Raw genomic sequence first — 23,764 nt, forward strand, 5'->3', positions numbered from 1 at the left:
GGTATTATTACATCAAGAAACTGTGGTAAGAAATTACCATCTGATCTGATATTTGTGTCCTTCATCGAGTACCTGATAAAATGAACCAAGTACGTCATCAGAAGGTGGATGATTTTGTGGATAAGGCTCAACCCCCCTCCCACAGTGAACTTTATAGCACATTTACAGGCTTATTGTGGACTTGTATATACTGCAGAAAATGTTGTGCGATGAAGAAATCCTTGGATTAGTGCCAAATCAAGGCTGCATGTCCACAGAAAATAATGCATTTGCTGGGGAGACACATTACTTTGAGCCCTGAGAGCAGAGCAGTTGTACTGGTCTGAGGAGAACACATGAGCACTGATGGAAATACCATCTCAGTTTTGAAGCTTTCCTGGCTTGGGTCCTCCTAACCCAGACAGTTTTGAATATTCCTTGTTCTGTCCCTCTTTCAGAAACTTTTAGCAAGTGGTTTCAATCTGTTTCTATTACTGTGCTTCTTGTTACTCTCTTGCAATATTATTATTGTGGAAAATCCTTCTGCCTGTTCAAGTTTCAATTGATCTACCTATAAATCCATTTCTTTTTATATATTAAAATGTAGCCCTGCATTATATAATCTAAATATCACTTTGAAAGTAATAATAAATAGAAATCAAAATAGTCAGAGGCTGAGGGTAAATAATGTCTGTATGACACTGTGAATTGGTGGTCAAAATAGCCTTGGTAGTCAGTAAAACACCAGAAAACAAAACAGAAGAAAATGTGTGTATTTTTAAATAGATGCTTTCCCAGTTTTTCAAGACAGGAAACAAAACAATATGATGGACTATACAAGCAATAAACTATGTTATATTTTAACTTAGCTTTTATTTTGTTACCAAGAAAACAACTCACATTACTGTAATATTTAAGCTATTACATGTTTGGTTATTTTGGTTTGGTTTGGTTTGTTTGTTTTTCACCAGAGGTTAGATAATTCTTTAAATATAACAGGCTGAGAAACTCTTCTCAGGTTGTAGTCTAGCTAAAAAGGCATCACAAAATATCTTTCCATGAAAATACTGTGGATAACCAAGGTATTTCCTTTGCAATCTGCTTCCAGACAAAGCCTCCTATAACATTTTAGCCCTTTTTGAGATTCAGGGAACTTACAAAAATGTCACCTAAAAAAAAAAATAAAATAAAATAATAAACACATGTTAAATGTGTTCTAATATGATATCATGATAATACTTAAAATAATTGATATAAAAAATCAATCCTTCTCAGTAAGAGGCCTCAGAAAGAGTGCAGTTTATCTTGTCCACCTATCTTGTCCACCTTAGAATTGGAAACTGTGCTTACTGTCCTTAGCTGCCTTGGTTGTGTTTTTTTTTAACCCAGCAATATCACATTTGTGTATTATGGTGCAGTTTGAGATGCACCTCAAAGACCTTTTCAAGCCTCCTGAGCACCCAGCAATGGTCAAAGCCTCACTGGAGTACACAGAGCTCTGTAATACTTTTTTTCTCTTTCCTGCAGGATAGGCTGCTTGGTATGAAATATAACAGGCTGAAGGCCAAGGGACCACTTTGCCACTTTAGAATATAATTACTTTATTAGCACTCAGCAAAGCCAGCTGCTCCAATACAAACCACTGCCACCCCTACACGCCCTCTCCCCCCACCCCAATTTGCCCAGGAGGGCCAAACTGTGCCAACTTTACTGAAATTATTGTCAGGCACTAGAAGCTCACACCCTGTGTGTCATTCAAGGCTTGTCTCTCCATCAGTATAATAAATTCCTCATGGGAAGTGTACTCAGAAGGCATGACAAATCCTGAGTCACTCACACCACTTCTTTCAGTACATGAGCATTTGGGCATTGCCTTTTCCCCTAAAGGTCTCCCTTCTAATCATAGGTTGAGTCAAACTATTTTAACAAATAAGTTGTGAGACCAGCCTTGCTTTTAATATGCTTCCCCAAAATGTGACCACTATTCTTGGGGTCTTAGTTGTGACAGATTTTGCTTATGCAAAATATTTCATCATATTTTCTAAAATATACTGAAATGTATTGAAAAGCCCCATGTCGTTAAAGGAAAACTATACTCTTACCTGCTATGTTTAGAATTTTATAAAGGGGAAATTTATTTCAGTGCAATAGAACTGCTGCTCAGAGATTCAGAATGTGGTCTGATATCCAACTACACACAAACCATGCCATTATCATCCCAGCTAAGCAAGGCATTTGGGCTTTTCACAGCAGAACAGCAATAGTAATTGATTGCAGGTGTAGCAGGCAGTGAGCAGCACTGGGATACTTCACTCCTTCATCCTGCCTCCAACAGCACCAGGTCAGCAGGAGGATCAGGAGGATGCATTGGGCTGGTCTGTTTGGCAGGTACTGAGCTCATGAACTTGCTGGAAGATCTTGTTTTTGCTAATATTTCTTCCATGACTTATAATGTTTGCAACTTTTCCTTTCTCAATAGGAGTCTACTTTATTAGAAAGATGCAAATAAAATTTTAGATTTAGAAAATGTAGAAGGTGCAAGGAAGTCTTGGGCATCTGAAGAAAGGGAAAAGGAAAGGGAGAAGGATAAGGGAGTATTTGACAAGGACTGATACAGTGGGGTGAAAGGAAATTGTAATGGAAAATCAACTTTCACCATTTGTAAATTGTGTAAGGTCCACTTGATTCTTTGCCTTTATAGGTGCTTTGCCTTTAAGAACCAATGCTTTGGTTTGTTTAAGAAATATAACTGACTTAATTTAAGGACTAACATCTCACTTGAAATAAAAATCTAAAACGTAATGAAATATGCCACTCAGTGTACTGAAATATTTTGTTTAATCTTAAGAAGCCTTCTTTTACTTTAAAAATACCGAAATAATATTGGATTTTGAAATTAAAAATTAAATCTTGCCCTAGAAAATTAAAGAAATTAGTTGAGTTAAGCAATTTACTTCTGAAGAACAGTAGATGAAGAATAAGGGTTGTTTCTGACTCTCATTTGGGCTGGCTGACAGTTGTACCCTGTTAAAGCAAACAGTTTATGATGAGTTAGTTCCAGGACTGGAAGAACAGCTTTTCTCACCAAAAAAAAAAAAAAATCCTGATTTTGATTAAAATTTACAATTGTATTTTTGGTGAATGTATTAACATGGAAAAAGACCTCACAAATCTATTTAGTCTTCCAGCACTGCCTATGCTATCTCTGCTCCTCTGGGGATTCTTTGGGATGCTCACCAGTTCAGAGCCCTGAGCAGGATTCTTCTGTCATCCCTGGCAGTGCACACAAGTCAGCACCACTTCACTTTTTTTGTTGAAGAGGAACACCAAAGGTGGCTTGTCAGTTTAATAACAACTTTGTGTCCAGCACCACTGGGACCAGCAAAGTGTTTTGGTTGTGTGACAGTGAAATACAAATTGATCTGGACTGGAGAATGGTTTCTGGATTAAGTAAAATGGCTGAGAAGAAGCATGCAAAAAAGAATGAGGTGGAAATCAAAAGATGTGGTAGGTGAGTACTTGGCTAGGTCCTGATTATATCCTGCTAAAACCAGCAGGGATTTGCTTACTAATTTGATGGAACTTGAAGAGAATTTCAAGAACTGAATGGTCACAAAAGTGAAAGCAAAGAAAGGGAATGGAGGCATGTTAATATTTGATGCTGCCAGGGAAATTTGGTGAAGATGACAAACATGGGCAGAAGCATTTGGAAAGGAGACTTACGTGTTCTGGCTTTGTGAGAGAACTATGATTATAGGGTATTTTATCTAGAGGAAAATGAGAATACAAGTCAGTACACCACTTGGGGAAGGTGTCGTTAGTAAATTGTTGCCATGTAGCAGAGAATGAACAGAGAAAAAGGAGGATTCTGCAGAATGGAAATCTTAATTCTCCAAAATTTGTATGTTATAGTTCATTCCACGTGAGTGGAATATGTGTGTATTTCAGCAAGTTGGTACTTAACATAGAACAATCATTCATTTTCTGCATGTGGGACAAAGTTGCATTACAAACTCTAGCCTTACATGGTTGGCTCTGTTAGAGTGTCCAAGGACATGGAAGGTGCATGCACTCCTGCAGTCACCACCATTCCTTGCAGCTTGGCATGGAGAACTCTCCATTCCTGGCTTTCCCAGCTGTGTCTCTGGGCACAGGTCCCTGGGGGAGATCTGAATATGCAAGCTGGTTTGCTTTCTGTTTCTGGCAGGATGAAACCTGCAGTTTCACTCTGGTTCTCCCTGACTCCCAGCTCTAGGTGTAACACCAAAACAAGGCTATATTGACTAACACATAAGGTTGAGCCCTTAACCACATGACTTCAAACAAAAAGTTATAAGATAAACAGATAGCAAAGTTCTCTCTCCTGCTTGAACAGCAGCTCCCTTGCTCAGCTGGTTTAGTGTCCTTCACCAGCCATGACTACAAAGGCCAGGGATCCAGTTTGAGCTACATCTGCCAGATGGATCCTATGGTCTCCAGACCCACTCCCATTCCAAAACCTTTTTTTCCTTCGAGTTATACTTGAAGTACAAATGTCCATGAATTTTTCTCTAGGTTTCATAACTATTAAGCCACTGGAGGAGTAGATTAAGAAAATGTCATTCAGAACTCTTTTAGGGATTGGTGCCACAGGTGCTATTGTTCCTAATTATCAGCCTTTGCAAACTCAATTAAGGCCACTAAAACATGTTGATTACATGTTATACAAGACAGTATTTTTGTGTGGTTTATGGGGCTCTGCATATTGGTTGTGATTGCAGCCTCCATTAGATACTACAAAATATCTAACCCAGTAAGGGATGATGAGAGATGAATTGACAATATACAGATGTTCTAGCTCAGGTTGTAGCATCATGAGACAAAGGTTGTTTCTGGGACCCCCCAGATGAGTGTTTAATGTTTAAATGTCAGTGTAGAAATCTCTGGTGGAATTCAAAGTTTTCCAGTCCTCAATGAGGAGTTTTTATACCAGCCCTGCTGCAATCCAATGACTTGAATGTCAGTTTTTCATCTGTCAAAGTTGCTATCAAGAAATATCAAATTTGTTGGTCTTAAATTAAAAAGTTGTGGTGTAACTTCAATGAAAGATTTAGTCAGTGTTTGTTACATTTATCTCAGCTGTTGTTGTGCAAGACATTATAGAAAAACTCTGTCAAAAGACTTCAAAATCACAGAGAAAATTACTACCCAAGTTATTTCATTGATAAATTGCCAAATTCTGTTTTATAACGGATTTAGGGAATTTTCTGATTTACTGAAATTAAATAAAGATGGAGAACTTCTTGGAATCTTTGATAATGCTGCCAGCAAGTGAACTTTACTGCTATATCTGCAAAAAACAAATACCCACTCTAGAAATGTGGATGTCAAGAGTAAAGGAACTGAAAAAAAAAAAGTGACTTATTGCCTGCATTAGATTAACAGCTAAACTGTTTTAAGAAAAAAATGACAAGTTGTCAAAAATACACAATTGATGTAACTTTTAGAACTGTAAGTATACTTCTGCAAGCCACAGCTTACATTGCTTTGACTTTTCTGCATTCTCATACCCTGTATCTGTCATTCTCTCCTTTTCTGGTTATATAAGGAAATAAGCTGTGTTACTGACAATTTTTTTTAAATTCAATAAAATATTGAAATCAAATACTCATTTTGAAACAAGAGGTTTTAATTAATTATAACAAAGATCATTTTCTGGTGGGAAAATATTAGATATTTATTGTTCTCCTCAAGTAAGAAATGTATTGCAAAGAAACACCAGAAATTCTTGGTTGATTACCTTCCTCAAATATTGAAAAACTGAAAAAACACCTTTTGTTGAGTAAGGACTCATGGAACTTTCCTAAGGAAACAAAGATGTACTCTTAACACTGCTAAATCATTTGTAGTTATTATGTAAGGCCTTACATTAATTAAGTTGATCTCTGTTTTCCCTCATCTTTTATTGATTCCACCTGGACTGGTCAGAATGAGGAGTCTCATCAATGCCTCTGTGCATTTTAGCTACAGCCTGTACAGAATAACTTGTGCCTGTGTCACCATAGATGTTACAAGACAGGGAGAAATTAAATACTGTAAACTAAAGAATAAAGGGCTATTTTTCTTTCAGTAATTTTTGTTAAGAACAACAAATTAGCATGACTTTAATACCAAGTCAGATGTAAAGAGCAGACAAACCATGGCCTCAACAAGGGAAGTACTTCCAGAATTCTATGTCAGCATCCCCCTGAACTTTTCACTGACTGCTGGTGGCAATGGGGGTTGTAAATCAGTAGCAGATCTGGAAATTGAATCCATATGCATCCATCATTTTATATGTAGGATTATAAAAGTTTTGGGGATACTTTTCAGACTACACCAAAGTTATTCCCACTACCTTCTTATGCAGGGCAATCTCCTTCTTGGGTATCTGTGAATGGTCACTTTTAGTGTGTCTGCATTGAAGTGGTCCAGGTTAGAGGCATATTTTTGAAGTGAATCTCCTGATCATCCCTTCATGAGACTCATTCATCTGCATTGAGTGCATGAACAGGATTTCTTTCAGATCATATGCTCCAGAGGGCACCCAGTGTACTGCAAACATGAATGGGTGCTAAATTCAGAGGACCAGACTCATTGTAAAATTCAGAAGATTACAGTTTGAACACTTAATTCTCAGGAAGAGCTGCTCCATTCTGTAAAACTTCCTATTTCCCTGCACTAGTGGCAGATGAAACAGACCTAATAGCATTCTCTATTCTTGTTCCTACGCACCAGCAGCTGACAGAGAAGGGGTGCATGGAAAAATTAGAAGATAAAACTAGATTGTTTTTATCCAGGGATTATTTTCCAAACCCTCTGATTTCAGCTGCATGACCAAATGTCACTAGCCTGAAAAAGGGGTGACTAATGAAAGGGGTGACAAGAAATTGTTCTTTTTCCTGGAACTTTTACAGTGTCCACAATGATGGACAAGACAGAAGACAAGGATAATGAGATTTGCTAAAGGGTGCCTGTAGACTTGATTTAACAAACCATCAGAATTTTTGCTGGTCTGTCTTCATGTAAAAATTCACTGCTTTTAATAGACCAAGCCAAACATGCTGTTAGATGAATAGTCCCTATAGCCAATACTAGAAATGTATGCTTCTTTTTGTATGTTAAAACAGTAATCTTGTGTACTTTAAACAAAAAGCTAATGTTAAAACCATTCTCATTAAACCTGTACCAAAATTGGAGACAGAAATTATGGTGTGTAAATAATTTCAGAATAAGGCCATATAGTACTTTACTTTCAATAAACAAGACTGTTGCTGTTTGTGTGTTTTTAAATTTAAAGGTGAGCTTTATTAATTAGGAATAGCAATATCTATAATTATTAACTCAGATAAATATTAATTTATTTTTCTTATAGTGTTTTTTTGATAGGAGAGCATGAGGCTTTAACATATTGAGAAAAGTTATTTCATGCTTTCTTTGGAATCAAAAATTAGGAAAACCTAAAAGACTGAATTCTGCTCAAGGTTAGACACACTACAGGTGACAAGTGTGAAGGCTATGCAAAAGAGAAGTCAATATAAAAATATTTTGTAAGAAAATTTTGTAAGAAAAATTAGATTAATAAATAGGATTTTCTTGGGGGCACAGATTTACTAAGTGGGAGAGGGCACAAGATAACATCATTGTCAAACCAGGCTGCTGTGCCAGGGGTATGGAGATGTTCCTCTACTTAATAATTCTCTTTTAAATGAGTTGGTGCTATCCAAATCATTTAGGTTTAGTGTAAGCAGCTTCCTTTGGACTGTGTTTCCTCTGCAGGTGTGGAAGCAAGAAAGCCTGAGGCTGCAGTATTTGCTGTGGATCCAGCAGTGCAGCCTTGGACCAGCAACTTGCAGCAAAACCCTCACTGATTTAAGCTTACTGCTGTTAAAGCTTGCTGATTTGCTTGAGACTTTGCATAAACATTAGATCTTTTATAAAAGCCAGATTTGATATATTTTTTCCTATTTTTTTAGAGTTATATATTAATATACTCAGAGTATTCCCTTTTTTTTTTACAGAGAAATGAGGATATTCACAAGAACTGTCTATTATTCATTTTGAATCTTACACTCAGCCTCTTTCCAATGCCATTGGAAGCAAAAGGAGCTTTCTCAGATAATTTCAATATTATGGGCCCATACTAGACTGGGAGATTGGGAGATATTGAGTGTCATTCATTGCACTGAAATTAAGAGCACATGCAGGTTTTCACAATCTGTTAGACTGAGCTGATTTAAAGTTTGAGTTTAAGATTTTGGAGTTAATTTAAAATTGAATTTAACCTCTCATACTATTAGTCTTCATATTTATGGAATTGATTTAGAATCTCTATTTAGAATTAAATTACTTACTCTATCAAACTGCCATTTCTACATGCCATAATAACATTTGCCCTATCCCAGAAAACTTTTGAACAAAGGGCAAGGAATCTGTTAGAAAAGATAACATCACATGAGATGCATGCTGTGGGAAACTGAGAAAGAGGCAGTAGAAAAGTAATATAAAATATAGTCAGAAAACTGTCAAAGAAAGTAAAATAATAGCAAAATTAAGCTGATTTAGGAATTTCCTGTTAAAATGTACCATAAAAATTTTGGAGCCATGGACATACCACACACACACACACACACACACATATGTACATATATAAAGATTTTTGGAGACATGGACTGTTTTTAAAATATAGACAGCTTTCTTTATTGAACATGCAGATATTTCTTCCTAATGCTATCTCATGTCTATAGTATTCATTCATTTTATATAATGACTTGTATTTTTCAAGTAACAAACATTTTGTGATTTTTTTTTTTTTTCTAAAGGGGCCTGGTTTGGGCCAAGTGGCTTGCATATACTCTGTAAAAATATAGTAGCTCCCCAGTCCTGATCCACTCAAATACACACAAGATGCCCACTTGATACATCAGCTGAGATTCTGTTTCATTCTTCTACTTCTAAGGTAGTAGGTAGGAGTGAAGAATTAGTAAACTTTCCCTCTGTGTCACCTGGAAAGAACTGTGGAGATAACAATTGTTAACAGCAGAGAACTGAGAGAGATGAGTACAAAGACATCATAGTCTTTAAAGTGAGCAGGAACAAATTCATTGGAAGATTTAAAAAAAAAAGAGAGATTAGTTTTCTCTTGAATGCATTTAGGATTTGTATATTTAGAACTCAAACACTATAAAATACAAGTGGAGTCATTGTTAGATAGTAAATTTAGTGATTAACATATAGAAGATATTCAGGAGTAGAAGTTGTAAAATGCTGCCCCCATTACCTCACAAACTTCTGGCTTTTCTTTGAGATTCCTCTGTTCCCAGACCTAGGAGGATGGTGGCCATCTTCAGCTGTACTCATGATCATAAGTTATTAATCTGTCTGTTATTGTTAAAAATATATACATACAGAAATCATTAGGAATTTAGACCTGTGGTGATGTTGTGTAATCAGAGATTTTTACAGCAACTTTTCTTTGGGTTGGAAAATGAACTATTAGGAAAATTAACCTTGATGAAGTGTTGATTTAAAAAGACATTTGAAAAAATTTCATATTCTTAATTAGTCTTCCTAAGTTAAGTGTCTTTTAGTATATCTTTAATATACAAGATACTTCCCCAAAATTTCTATAAAACAAAAGATAACCCCCCGCCAACAAAAAACAGCCAAATAAAATCAGCAATACTTTGAGGCACAAAGTAGGATTCCAATGTGAAACATCTGTCTGTCAACTGCTGCCACACCACCATGCCTGGCTCCAGCAGAGTGAGGTGCTGCCAGGGAAAACATCCTTTGACTTATTGCTCATGCCAAGACTAATGCACCTTGAGTTCCCTGTCCAGTTTTGGGTCTGTCTAAAAGCCAGACCTATCCAGAGGACAGCAGAGGTGGTGAAGGGGCTGGAGCACAGATCCTGTGAGGAGCAGCTGAGGGAGCTGAGGTTATTCAGCCTGGAGAAAGGGAAGCTCAGGTGAGACCTTATCACTCCCTAAAACATCCCCTGAAAGGAGGGGGTGTGATGTGGGGTCAGTCTCTTCTCCAGCCAGGTATAGAACAGGGGAAATGGCCTCAAATTGTGCCAGGAGAGGTTCAGGATGGATATTAGGAAAAATTTCTTCACTGGAAGAGTGGATAAGCACTGAATGGGTGTCCAAGGAAAGGGTGGACTCACCATCCTGGAAGTGTTCAAAAAACAAGTGAAAGTAAGGTTTAGTAGGCATGGTGGTATTTCATCAAAGGTTAAACTCGAGGATCTTGGACATCTTTTACAACCATAATATTGCTGTGATAATCAGTCCTTTGGCTACTGCATGCAGGAACTCTTTCATATCCCCCAAGAAATTTCCTGAGACACTGGTCCACTTATCTCTCCAAAAAAATAAAAAAAAAAAAGTGAGGGGGAAGATTCATTCTCACAAGAATGACAGAATAATATGATTTTCTGAAGGAGTCCAAGAGGTTCATTCAGGCATAGTGCAGTTTCACTGTGAATGCTCCCTTTCATTAAATATGCTGTTCCTTAAGTCTGCTTCACTTGTGCTCCAAATTGTGTTAATGTCAGCAGGCCGTTCTGTGGCATATAGAAAAAAAAAAAAAAAAAAAAGCAGGAATTCCTTTTTGAGCATTCTTGGTTTCCTTCCACAACTCATTCTGGCCTTCAAGATAGCTTTGATAAATTATTAAATAAAATGGGGAAATCATAGAATTTATTGGGTTTTTTAAAATAGAAAAAAAAGCCAAACAAAACCAACTCTGTGTAAAGTAGGTAAAGAAAACTCCTTTGCCATGTGTTTTCTACTTAAGTGTTCTTTTTCTTCTTGACAAAAAGGAGAATGTAATATCAGGATTACTATTCTCATAACAAGTGTTATGTTCTGCATTAATAATATGTTTCTTTGAAATATCATTCTCTTTCAAACTGATATCTTGTGTTTGGAACAGATCTTGGATCAGGGACCAAAATGCAGAAAGCAAAGCCACCAGCCTTCTTCCCTAGCTCCATTGTCCAGAAAAAAGGTGTCCTTGGTTCAAGGCCAAGAAGCAAAATTCTGAGCTCCTCCAGCCCCTAAGAGTCATATGTGATGTTTATAATCCTGGGACTTGATGATAATCCTGTTATATCCAACCCAGCCCAGTGAAGTCCAATCCAAAGTACATTCCTGAAACACTGTGAAAATTCAGGATAACCTTCATGGTAACAAGTTCCAGGCTCTTATGTGCAAGAGTTTCCCCTACAAATTAGATTCATAGATTACTATGCTTGTGATGCCATAAATATTTATTCCGCCAAGCAAACTGGATAGTCGAGTGACTTCACAAAATAACAGCTCTTCATGTGTTTGCATGGAATCTAGTGAAGATTTTTCTCATTTTGGAAATTTTTGCCTTTCTTAAGGGGCTATTAAAAACTCATATTCAAGCCATTCCCACAAATTATTGAGCTGCTAAAAGATGTGTTGACTTTTTAAAAGCTGTCAATTATGCCTGGCACCTGATCCATTTTAGCTGCTTTATTGCACTTGTAGCATTGTTCTCCCTGAATTGTGATTCTGAGGGAGACCATGATTCAAAGCATTTAGCAGAAGTTGAATGGAATCATTCACATGACCGAAGTGACTCATCTGCATATGTTTTTGCAAGCTTAATCCTCAAAACCAGATGCTAATAGTTTACTAACTATGCACAATAGTTAACTAGCTCCTAGCAGAATGTAAAACAACACTAGGAAAGAATCTATTATTTTTTTTATTAACAGGCAAACGGTACTAAACAAACTCTTAAAAGATTTTTAAAAAAGGAAAAAACCCAGCAATAATACATTATCCTTTAAATATTCTGGTATCTAAAAGGTTGCTTACTAGACCAAATCCAATGAAATTAACTAGGTAGATTAGCTCACTTCATTGCTTTTAATTAAATACATCCTGAGCTATGCTCTCAATGAATTAGCAAGAACATTTGCAGCTTCTCATTTACACACTTGCTAAAGTAGCAATTGAAGCAACTGTATTCTGACTAAATACAGGGCGAGAATGGTACATAAGGAGGCAGGTGTAGGTTTTCCAAACCAATAGAATTAATCCCAAGGGACAGGGAGAGATGATCCAGGTGTATTTTAACTTAAAAGTACCATATTTCAAAAGCATGTAATCCATTGTGTAATCCCAAATCCTTCTTAAGGAAAGGCTTTGCCACAAAAATATTATCCTGACCTTTCTCTTACTGTTGCTATGGAAAGACATGTTTCCTGGCTTTTGGCAAAGGACCAGTAATTGTATTTAAATGGGGTGTTGAACAACCATAGTGTGTGCAGTGCGCTATTATTTCTTTGTGGGAGGTTTATTATAGGCTTCTGGTATATTATCTAAATTAGATGTCTGAGGAAAAATAATGCTTTTAAGTTTGGAAATTGTATTCTGTCTTTTAAATTCCCCGATTTCTCTGATAGTGTTTTGAAGTTCTTCTGAAGCTGTAAATGTTATCTATATTCCTTAATCAAACCATCCTTTCAACCAGCTGCAGCAAAATGGCTCTCTTTTATGTTTATGGGAATTTGGATGCAATTATTTTACAGAGATGAACTTGCTATAAACATCCCTATCATTTTTAGACTTTCAAATTTCATTATCTTAAGCACAAATCAACATTGACGCTGCTCAAGTCTGGCTCTGATATGCTGTTTAACATTAACATGGGTGGGTGATCTTTTATTCAATTTCATTATGTTAGTGAGTAAATTTAGTGAAGTCAGCCCAGGTTGGGGAACCAAATTTTTCAAGCTATTCACAGTACTTCAATCTTAACAGGTTAGTTGACATAGAAAAAAGGAAACAGCCATATTATCCTTGTCTGCAACAGGTGACTGGAAATGAATAAATTTTAGACTGAAGTCTTGGTAGCCAGGTGATTATTAGCATCTTGTATGTTAGCTTTCTGTTATCTGTGTTTTATAAAATTAATATTATATATTTGATTATATTTAGCCTTTTATTACCCTCTTTAAAAAAATAATTATGTTTATGTAAGTAAATAATTATTCAAGGGGCTAAACCTTCAAATCAAGTTGTATTTGACTTAAAAACAAGAGTCAGTTGGGCAAATATAAATGGTTCTAGCATAGGCTTCTCACTGAAATCAGATGATCTTGATTTTGGTTTGAGATATGGGATAGTTCCAGATACTGCTGTTTCTCTAGACTCTCCTACTGTCTGCTCACAAAGATACAGTCGTGAAATGAGTAACTCATGCCATGAAATGCCTTAGAAAAGCAATTTAACTTCTTATGAAGTTGCATATGGTCTGAACTTGTCACGTCTTGCTCCTCTCTCCGTGCCTTTTTGCTTACAGTGGCTTTTCAGCAAAGGTTATCTTTCCTGACTTTCTCTTAAAAAACACATTCCTGCTGTTTCCATCCTCAGTGCCTCTGAAAGAGCCACTTCTGCTACAATCTGCTGTGAATCAGCTGTGTGATTATTTGAGGAAAAGATGCTATATACACCTGTTATTTTCCATTTCCCTAACTGTGTTGTACTCAGTGATGCTTAACCATCCTCCCCTGCAGGCCTGCTAAGAAGTGTTTATCTTTGGTATGGACTGGGGCTGCTTAACACAGATCTAACTTGAATTGCAACTTTACTGATCTTCATAATCAGGAAACAAAAAATTTGGACTCATGCTCAGCTGCTGAAAAAAGTAATTTTGGCCATAATTACAGACAGGATAAATACAATAGGCCAACAATCTAATACATGCCTAATTTAATGCCATTATGATTTCTGTCTGTTCAATGCTTCCTGAGTGTAGTAGTGCAGTACTGGTCTGTAAGCAAACACAAAACTGTTCTGCTGAGTATGGCCAAAGCCTCCTCTAGCTCAGGATCTATCTCATGACAGTTACCAGTTACAGGTACCCTGGGCAAGACATAGGAACCTGCAAACAGGTTGTGACACACTTTCCAGGACTGCTGAATTCTTGCAGCTTCAGATCTTAACAACTACTGATTTACCCCTTCTTTTTCTTGTTAATACTAAACTGCAAACTTCCAAGAAACATGGGATTTTGTATCAGCCTCATGTGGTCTGGAAAAGCAATTTATTTTTGAAATTTGATACTTGGCAGTAGCTTCATTCAAAGACATCTAGTGCTTGTCTTGGTGGAGAAATAAAATAATATCTTATTAATATTCTTCATATTTATAATTCTGAAGCTCTTTAGTAATTTATCCATCATCTCTTTTCCATTATAAAGCATACTGCTCTACCGAAATGCTCTATATATTTATCCATACTTACTCTTAGTGCTGTCTTCTAGTTACACCGTGTTGCTGGACCATTACTAGTGATGAGTGTTATGCAAATTATGAGAAAGTAAAAAAAAAGGCAATAAAGTAATTTTATAAATGTAGAAATCATGGGGACTACATGCATCTTCTAATGCCAATTATGGGCTATCCGATTTAAAAGTCAATATTAACCTAATTTATCACTACTGAATAAATTTCACCCCTATTAATAACAAGCAAGGGTTGCTGTTTAGTGTATTTCTTTTGATCAGATAGCCTGTTCATGTCCTACCCAATCATTTTAAAGATTGCCTAAGCTAAATGGATATTGTTTTGTAATTGATCTAGGCTGACAAAGAATATGGGGTCACTTTCCAAAGATATCTGTCTACCAGTAATTTTTTGTATGATGACTCATGATTACCTGACACACAGTGTTTAGTGTTTTGTGATTAATGTATCATGGGACTGAATTTGCTGAATAAGAAGGTTCAGTTCTACAAATTCATTTTCACAGTATTCTTCATAAGGGATTTAAACTGTTCCAAAGGTTCACAGAGTTTTTTAAGTCTGCAGAAAAGCATGCATTTTACTGCTGGCATTTCCTGCCTCAAGGCGTGGCTAATATAACTATTTTGTCTTTCACCAGATGGGGCATAGAGAAAAACCTGAGGAATGTTGTCAAGTTGTGTTTCATTGGCTGCTACAAGATTTCTGTGCATGAGGCATGCTGCTGACATCACTCACCCGCAATGTATGGTCTGAAGCAATCAGACTAAGAAAATCTGGAGATAAAAGTAGGAAAGCAGCAGGGGGACTAGAGTGAGTGAAGCAAAACATATCAATCTGTGGAAGAAGCCTGACTGCTTCCAATTGTACTGTCATGATCTTCTGATTTATCCTCCAGGGTGGAAGGATTGCAATTATACTGTACCAACAGGTACAGAAACGGAAGGAAAAATACATCTTGAGCACGGTTAAAAATTGTCAGTTTTATACAAAATCTCTTTTGATGCCTTCTTACACCCGTGTTAAACTCAAACCAAAATTCAATCAAGATTATTTTCTATGGCTCAAAAATATTAAAACCCACCATGTTTGTATAGACTTAAAAGCCTAAATTAATTTGGATGACCATGTACTACTCTGGACCCAAATGTTGGGAGCACTAGCTGTAACTCAAAGATTTGGTAGTGAATCAGATAATAAATACTGTACTGTTTAACACTGTAAATGTCTGATTCTCACGTGTATGAGTAAGCTGTGTATCAAGAATAACTCCAAGAAATAAATATAATTGCATAAAATTTTTGCCACTGTCAGAGAAGCCACTCTCTCTGTGTTCTGACTATCTAATAAACATTCCTCGTAAGCCTTCTCTGACCTAGGAAATTATTGCTATTTTACTAAGACGATATTAAAGCAGAAGGAAGCTGAGTGATTTGCATAAGTAATAATAGCATGTCAATGGTGAGGGTTAGTAAAAAGGCACAAGGAATTCCAGTGCTCTAAATAGCAGCCAGAATTTTTTCCCAGGAAAACTGAAAAGAAAGAAATCCTGCAAAAATTAGTCTGTGAAAATTTCTAGTGACTACTGTAATTTCAGTCAAACCTATCAGTCTCTAGTCAAAATGTGGAAAACGGACTTTTAGAAGAAATGAAAATTTGTATTTTGCTTAATCTTAAAAATCCATTCCATTCTTTAAATGAACAAGAAAACACAGGAAAATTATCCATTCAAAACTAGAGTGAAGGAAGCATCTTTATTAAAAACACCAACTTCAAACATTTTAAAATTTGAAATTATTGAAACTTCTAGCTAAAATAATTATTTGGTTTTAATCCAGAATTTTTGATTACATCTATTTGTTCAAAAATCATGGGGGATTCCCATGGCAATTTTCTGAGCATTTCTTTGAACAACTCACTATTTAAATTCAGTGCTTTTCCTACAGAATTAACCAAATTATGCCTTTGTGCCTTCCAATGAGAATACTTGAATTATACCATTTTCAGGTTTTTCTATTTGCCTTGTTCTGTGCATTTTTTGAGCCAAACCTCCATCAGCCCTTGGATTTTTGGTCTATTTGGAAACAAAGACATCCTGCAAGACTGGGTGTCCCTCACAAAATCCCACTGCATATCTTTTCTAATCATATGGTAAATGTCCAGTGGCTGGTGAGTCTGATCTTAGGAATGCCAAAGAGGGATTGCAATCATGATTTCTACTGCTCCTTTCAGCTACACCTTGCTTGTCTTCATCTGCAGCTTGATATGAATCAAGACACAGCCCTGTGATTACTCCTCAGCTGTGTGAAGGCTCTCCAGCTCCCCACATCCATCCTTGGGCTGTGCAGATGGATCCAGGTTTCCCAGTGAACCAGGTAGTGGTGGTCAGCTTGAACCCACACACTTGACTGATTTACCTCTGGTGTCACCCAATCAAAATGAGTCACAGAGCTGGATTTCCAGATTTTAAAGACCAAACCACTTGGGTTTTCCTGAGGCATTTTGCTTATTTTGATCATGTGAATAGAATCAGGTATGAAATACATCTGGGGCTGAAGATTTAAAGGGGGAAGGATTCCGATGTTTTTAGTAGGAGTGACACTGGATCTGAAACTGCTTCAAATAATAGCCAGAATAATGGATGCAGAAATAAACAATGGCCCTTTAAAAAAGAGGATCCAGTTGTACAAGGAATGCACCTAAGAAAATATTGCTGAAAATAGTTCCTGTTGCATCTACTAAGAATATGTCATATTTTCTCTGGAACCTTGTGGTGCCATGAGTTGGACACAATGAGATATTTCTCAGAATGAGTTGTTTATAGCATAACTCCTATCTCTCAGTGTAGTGTAGTCAAAATAAAACCTTCCAAACAACCCTTTCCACTTCCACTGTCATCACCTGACAATGTGATTTTTTGAATGGGTTTTTGTTTTAGTAGCTGCTTGAGATGAAAGAAGTATTGTCATATTAACAGATAAAACTCCTATGATAAATCTCTCTTGCCATTTGGGCAAAAAGGAGTGCTTTTCTTCCCAAGATTTTATTGATTGTTTGTGAACTCATTGATAAAACAGGCTGTGTGCCTTGTTGCAAAATGCTGCCAGCTCTACATGCCGTCTGGTTTAACAATGAATCCAATATTAAATGTCCTATTTATGACAGGAGCCTTATGAAAAGCCATGCTTTTAAAATAACAAATGGTACTTTGTACATCATTTTAGTGTGGAGATGTTCATAGGAAACAAGAAATAGAGTTGCAATGCTGTTTGCTTTTTAAATCTAGCAAGTATATTTTGTAAATTTATTAGTGGGAAATCAAAAAAGAAAATTAAGTAAAGCCTAAAATCATGGTGAAAAGGCATCCAGGTTACACAGTCCTGCCTGGAAAGAGAATTATTTTTTCTTTTATCAGACAAAAAAGTCTGAGAAATTAAAAATCTGAAACGCCGTTAAGATTCTAGCTGGAATTAATCAGTTGGATTCCAAACATTCCAAGTATCACCTCGTACTAGCGAGGCTTAGCTATGTGCACTGGAGTAGAGCTAATCTGGAAATATCAGCTAAACTCAGAGTTGCCCACAGCAGGGAGCAGGAAAGTGCAGCGAATTGTGATCAGCGTTTGTCCCCGTGCTCGCTGGGAGTGATGGAGGCGAGTCAGCGGCAGCACACACCCGCAGATAATCACTTACCTGCCAGGGCTCTGCATGATGAAAAGTCTTCCCTCTGTCTCCAGAGAGCATGACGCTTATTTCAGACATTTCCTGGAAGACAAAGGGATAGAATAAGAGCCTTTAGATTACGCTGGGATGACAGAGATCTGCTAATAAAAATGTAAAGGTCAAAAGGCTCCATCCTCCTCTGGTGTAAACCAGCAAAACTTCAGCTCTGACATGCACTTACAGCTGCTGAGGATCTTGATTATCAAGGCAGTGTCTGTGTCTTTTTTTGCTTTGTTTGTCATGCAGCACGAAGGCCATGCAGAAACACAGTTGAGTTCCAGATAAAAGTGTTTGCTGTAACAAACCAAGTATAATACCCAAGGTATAATTAGTAGGCTGTTTGTTTTCCAGCAGTTTACAGGGAAAAAAACCCCAAAAAACCAAGAACAGACACCAACAACCCTCAAGCTCTACAACAGCAGCAAGGATCCCTGCTTAGTTTACAGAACACTTGAAGAGCACAAGCAGATAAATCATATCTCATATATATGTCTTTTAGTAGTTTAAATCACCAGTCTAAGGATGGGTGCAGGAGATACCAGAAGGTGGAGCTGGAATGTGAATGACATATCTAGAAGAAATAAGATATCATTCTTGTTGCTATCTTATTTGATAGTTTTTGATAATTCATTACATTTATAATCAAGTGAATCACGCTTCTCTCATTATGTACTTTCATAATTTAAGTGGAATGAAAGACTCCCTGTTTGTGTTTTATTTATTTATTTTTATATCAAGAGGTTGTAATGGAGAGCACCATTAAAGAAAAAGGAAAACAAAAAGAAAAAGAAACAACAAACCATCACCAAAACTGTGGACTTTCAATATTTTTATGTGACATTTACATGTATTTTATTAAATCCTAGCATGATCTTTTCTTGTTAAATGATCAGAATTCATTCTGGAATGGACAGAAAGTCAATTGTTTTTGCTTAAACCTGTCTCCAGCTGAATTTATGTTGATCAGTATATGACACAAGGACAAAAGGGTGATTTTGCCTTTGCTTTCATTTTTATGGGCTGGAACCCAAAACTTGCCTTATGGTTTGCTATAGTTGTTTCAAAGCGGGGTTTCTTTTAATGTATTATTATTTGAAGGATGTAACAAATTAAGTGTTCGTTAACTGCAGATGATTGAAGATCATTATTCCTATTTTCATTACAAACATGTCTGATTAGTGCAGGGCTTTTTGTGTTGACCTTCCTACCATCATATGCCCTCTCCAGAGCTTGGAATTCATGGACAGACTAAAATTGCTGATCATATCAGTTCTGTGCTGCCATCCTCGCAGTGCCTCTGTTTGACAGTAGCCAGTTGCCATGGAAATAATTGTGGTGTCACAAATTCAGTGTTATGATTTCAATAGAGGATCATGTAAAGTGGAAGAAAAGGCTTGCAAGTGTATCTAACAAAAACAGCAATGGAAAAAATAAAAACATATCCAAGAGGACAACACCATCTGCTAACTGTCTGTAAGGTTTTTCTGAGTAGTCCTTCAGGTAGATTTTTCAGGTCAGATCCCTTTTCTTCAATATTTCTGCTGATGGGAACTCCTTGCTCTCTGCCACATTTTCTATTAATCCGTGGGCAGTCAGATATTCAGTGAAGTGACAGCAGCATTCCACAGCAGCAGGTATCTAGGGCTAGACAAAGTGCACCAGACAGCACCTCATTTGTATTCTGCCCCACTTATGGCTGAGACTCTGCCTTCATCAGGCACTGGTGCACAGCCATGGCCCTCCTGTCAATCAACACACGCTAAAAAGTCATGTGCAGCACACATGGAGGAAGGTGACAAGGTGTTCTTCTGTCAGCCACTAGACCTGGCACGACTTGTTGGACCAGAGACATCTCATCTCTTCGTCTCTTTGTCCTTTTTATGTTTGATTTATTGGAACACTTTTCATTTGAGCTATATTCATGGATAAGCTGTACATGGACATTGGTTGTTGTGTATGAAAGAGCTTCTCATCTACAAAGAGACACAAAACACCTGTTAATTCTGTATATATCTGTTTATGACAATCTCCATTTTCTGCATTTAGACTTTATCCATTTTTAAGGTTTCTTACCCAGGTTGTATATATTAAGTTTCTGAGGTCATTTTCAGAGGTTTAGCCCTTTAACTGTAACCAGAAGTCCCATTTTATCTGGGGAAGAATTAAGACTACTAGAATTTAAACATCTGTCTCAAAAACTGAAAATTTTCTTTTGGCCCAGATTTTTTTTTTTTTTTTTGAGAAAAAGAGTTTCCCTTGTTTTCAGCCTTTGAGATGGTGAATAAATAATTCCTGGAAAGTTTCAATATACATAAATTTCAACTCACTTCTGGGTTCAGGTATAGCTCAATGTATTGCAGTTGCACTTGCCTGGTTGCCCCAATTTCCTGATGATGAATATTTCCTTCCTGATCCTGTCCTAATAGAATATTTGGAGTTGATTAAAAGCCATAAACTTGTATGAAAGCATAAGGGAATAAAATATATATTATTTACAGTAGACATATTATAGATTACTATTTAGGCAGTCTGTTAAGGGATATGAAATAAGTCTCCTCACTCTTAATTTAATAATCTGTAGAATGAGGGTATTGATATCTCCCTACCTCACAGGCATATTGTGGGGGTAAATACATTCCTGTCTATAAGATACTCACTCTGGTGTCCTGGAACAGCAAAGTAACCAGATAGTATTCAGAGGGTGAGGAATTTCTTTCACTTTTACTAAACTAATTAATTCCTGGTATAGTGCCATTGACTCTAAAGCAGCAAATGTTGTCATTGAATTTTAACAGTTTCAAAACAAGGCTTTGAAGGTTTCTCTTATGCTGCCCACAATATCTCAAACCTATGGGTTAAATTGCATTTGAAATGTGTCCAGGATGTCCTCAGCACATAGCAGCACACTCTGTTTTCTGCATGTTTGGGCCAGAGCCATTCTCTCCTGCTTTGTGGATCTGTTTGAAATAATCAACTTTCTCCTTGGGAGAATTTGCATGCAAGAATTAGTTTTCTCATGCATGGAGAGTGTTTTTCATTTCTCAGGGAAATTCAAGGAAAGAATGAGAAATGTTTTGATTTATGCAAAGCTGTGAATGTTTTAGGAATTAATTTTTAAATCTAGCTACAACCAGCTTACACTGATATAATTTGTTCTAGACCTTGTCTACACAGTAGTGTGAAACTAGTTTTAAGAAAGGTGAGTAAGTAACATTAAGATTCTAATCCCAGAACTAATCTTGGGCATAATCACAAGAAAATTGATTGGGGATACACAAAGATTTACAGAGTAGTAGCACAAGCAATGTAAATGAAACTGGGGCAGGGTTGTGTATAGAAAATTGTCCTTGTCAGAAAAACTAGATATTGGGGGGTTTTATGGCACTAAAAGTGTGGTTTTCATAGGTAAGTGTTGGTACAATATCTGGGCTGTAACTCAAAACAAGATTTAGGAGTGCTGTTCAGGACACAAATAGCTGAAAATAAGGGCCCTAGCTGTGTAAATCACATTTTCAAGGCACAGGTAGGTCTCTACCTTGCATGGGAAAAAGCTAAATTCTTACCAGCAGGAATCCCTAACATCACACGCTGATTTAGAAAATAATAAATTAAATTCTGTTGAAAAGGTAACAGCTGAAAGTCAAAAGAAGATATTAAAAATGAATGAACGCTTGATTGGCACTAATTGAACAAGGGAAACATTTTAGGGCATCTTGTAGGATTTGGAGAAATAGTCTGAATTCTGGTGAATGTCTGTCCTAAACTTCCGGTTATAAATGACACAATAGCTATCTGATCAGTTCAATAAGCATCTATTTCCCTGATGCTCCTCAGATATTTGATGTAGGCCTGCATGACATTCTGAAAATAAAATTATCACTATATAAAAATAAGTGAATTTTTGTTAAATGGAATAAACTTACTCAGTTTGGCAAGTGACAGTTTGCCAAAACTACATCCTTTGTAAGGAGGAGAGAAGCTTTTGATTAGCTACTTTGAAATTTTTATGTTCTCTCTGTTTCTTTGTGTCTTCTCACCATTTTTTCAGTGGAAGACTTTTTCTTTGGCAGGAATTTTGATTGCTGTTGTTCAGAACAGTAGGGGAAATATTATTACAATAAAAATCCATGAAAGCATAAAAATTATCCAAGCTTTGCAACTAAGTCTTTTATGCATAGAGTTTTCTCCTTCCTTCTTTCTTTCTTTTTTTTTTTTTTTTTACTTTATCTTTCCCCTCATGAATTTGAAATTTCAGGCTATTGGACTATTTCAGGAAAGGAAGGAAAAGCATTAAATCCTGAAGATTTTGCAATATGTAAAAATCATTTGCCATCCAGCTCTAATTAAAAACTTTCTCTAATTAAACCTTAATTGACAAATCTCTAAAGAAAATAATAATGAATCATGATACTATGGAGCTAGTCCCAGTGCAATCTGTTCCTGACCAAATGCTATACAGCATCTTTATCTGTAGTGTTGGGAACAGTCACTGATAGTAAAATTTCCAGATGACATGTATGGATGGTATAGTAAATACTGAGGATAATTAACTTCTGTGACCTAATTTCGCAATTCCTTGAGCAGTTCTTTTAATTTGAAACACACAAAAAGACCTTTAGGGAGAGAAGTAGGTAGACCATGAATGCAAGGTGGAGTGCAGGACCTGAAATACTGAAATACTCAAAGTAGATATGGTAGCAGAGCTTCAAATGAGCTCTGTGTGATGCCATTGACAACAAGGAAAAGCAGTTTAGATGTGTGTATAAAACCAGAATATTGTAGAGGCACGTGATGTTCATATTCCCCTGCAGAGATATTTCAAGACAGTGTCTGGGCCTTGTGTCCACACTGCAAGAAAAAATCATGTCAAGCTAGGACTGAGAGAGAAGCCATGAAGATGCCACAAGTTCAGAACATCTTATTGTATAGTGACAGATCAAGGTGTTTGAGGAGTTTGCTGATCTTCCATCCAAGAGCTGTTAAGTTGATTATTGGTATAACTACCAATAAATCAAAGGATACCAGGCTGTAGGTGGTTCTCAGCCCAGCAGAAATAGGTGTGATCAGATTTCACTTTTGGAAGCTGAAGTCAAAACATCTGGGGCAGGGAAAAGAAAATTAGCACTGAATGCCAATTAGAACTGCACTGCTATTTCTTGTAGTGTAGTGGCTTCTCTAACTTTTAAAGTCTTTACCCAAGTGCACATATTTGCTAAAATGCATGCCTAGCTGTAGAGATATTCACACAAATGTGAATGTGGTATCTAATCAGTTTTTAGATGTGGTTTCAAAATGCACCAAAACTACTATAGGATATCTGTGCCCCAGGCAGGATGGAATCCATCAGAGGACTTCCCCTGCCCCTTTTTTCCCTTTCTAATTTTGTCTCCCTGTTTTGTGTCATCAGTACTGGTTGTTTGGTTGCAGAATGAGGCAGATGAGCTTGCTGATCTAGCTGGAAATGAACCTAAAAACAAGAAAAAAAGCAACCCTAGTGACTGAAATGGCATGTTCAGAGCAGCAAGCAATCAGACCATATGTACACACAGAGGCCCTTCTAAACTTGCTCCTTTCCCTGATCAAACAGCTCAAAGAAAGGTGCTAGCTGATTTTGTTCCTGCCACCTCAGACAAAATGGAAAAGTTCACAGTCTGTGTCTCACTTAGACACAAAAAGAACAGGACAACACAGTCCAGACAGCAGCTATAAGAGGATTTACTACTTTCCATTAGGCAATGTGGTGCCCAGAGAGCAA

At 36.8% G+C, this 23,764-nt stretch overlaps 2 long non-coding RNA genes across 4 annotated transcripts in view; one reads left to right on the forward strand and one right to left on the reverse strand.

Moving 5' to 3' along the window:
• LOC146768113 (uncharacterized) overlaps positions 1-20,029 on the forward strand; it is a 33,866-nt gene extending 13,837 nt beyond the window's left edge. For all 3 annotated transcript variants that reach the window (XR_014950554.1, XR_014950555.1, XR_014950556.1), the window contains one exon: positions 1-20,029. This is a non-coding gene — a long non-coding RNA (uncharacterized LOC146768113).
• LOC146768114 (uncharacterized) overlaps positions 8,671-23,764 on the reverse strand; it is a 28,779-nt gene continuing 13,685 nt past the window's right edge. Inside the window, exons 1-3 of the long non-coding RNA XR_014950560.1 lie at positions 18,191-23,764; positions 17,980-18,051; positions 8,671-9,012 (exon numbers count right to left, since the gene is read on the reverse strand). The exon at positions 18,191-23,764 is cut by the window's right edge and continues 13,685 nt beyond it. This is a non-coding gene — a long non-coding RNA (uncharacterized LOC146768114). The remainder of the gene's footprint in view (positions 9,013-17,979; positions 18,052-18,190) is intronic.

The sequence above is a fragment of the Lonchura striata genome, chromosome 2, assembly GCF_050655825.1.
Source record: "Lonchura striata isolate lonStrDom1 chromosome 2, ASM5065582v1, whole genome shotgun sequence".
NCBI lineage: Eukaryota > Metazoa > Chordata > Aves > Passeriformes > Estrildidae > Lonchura > Lonchura striata.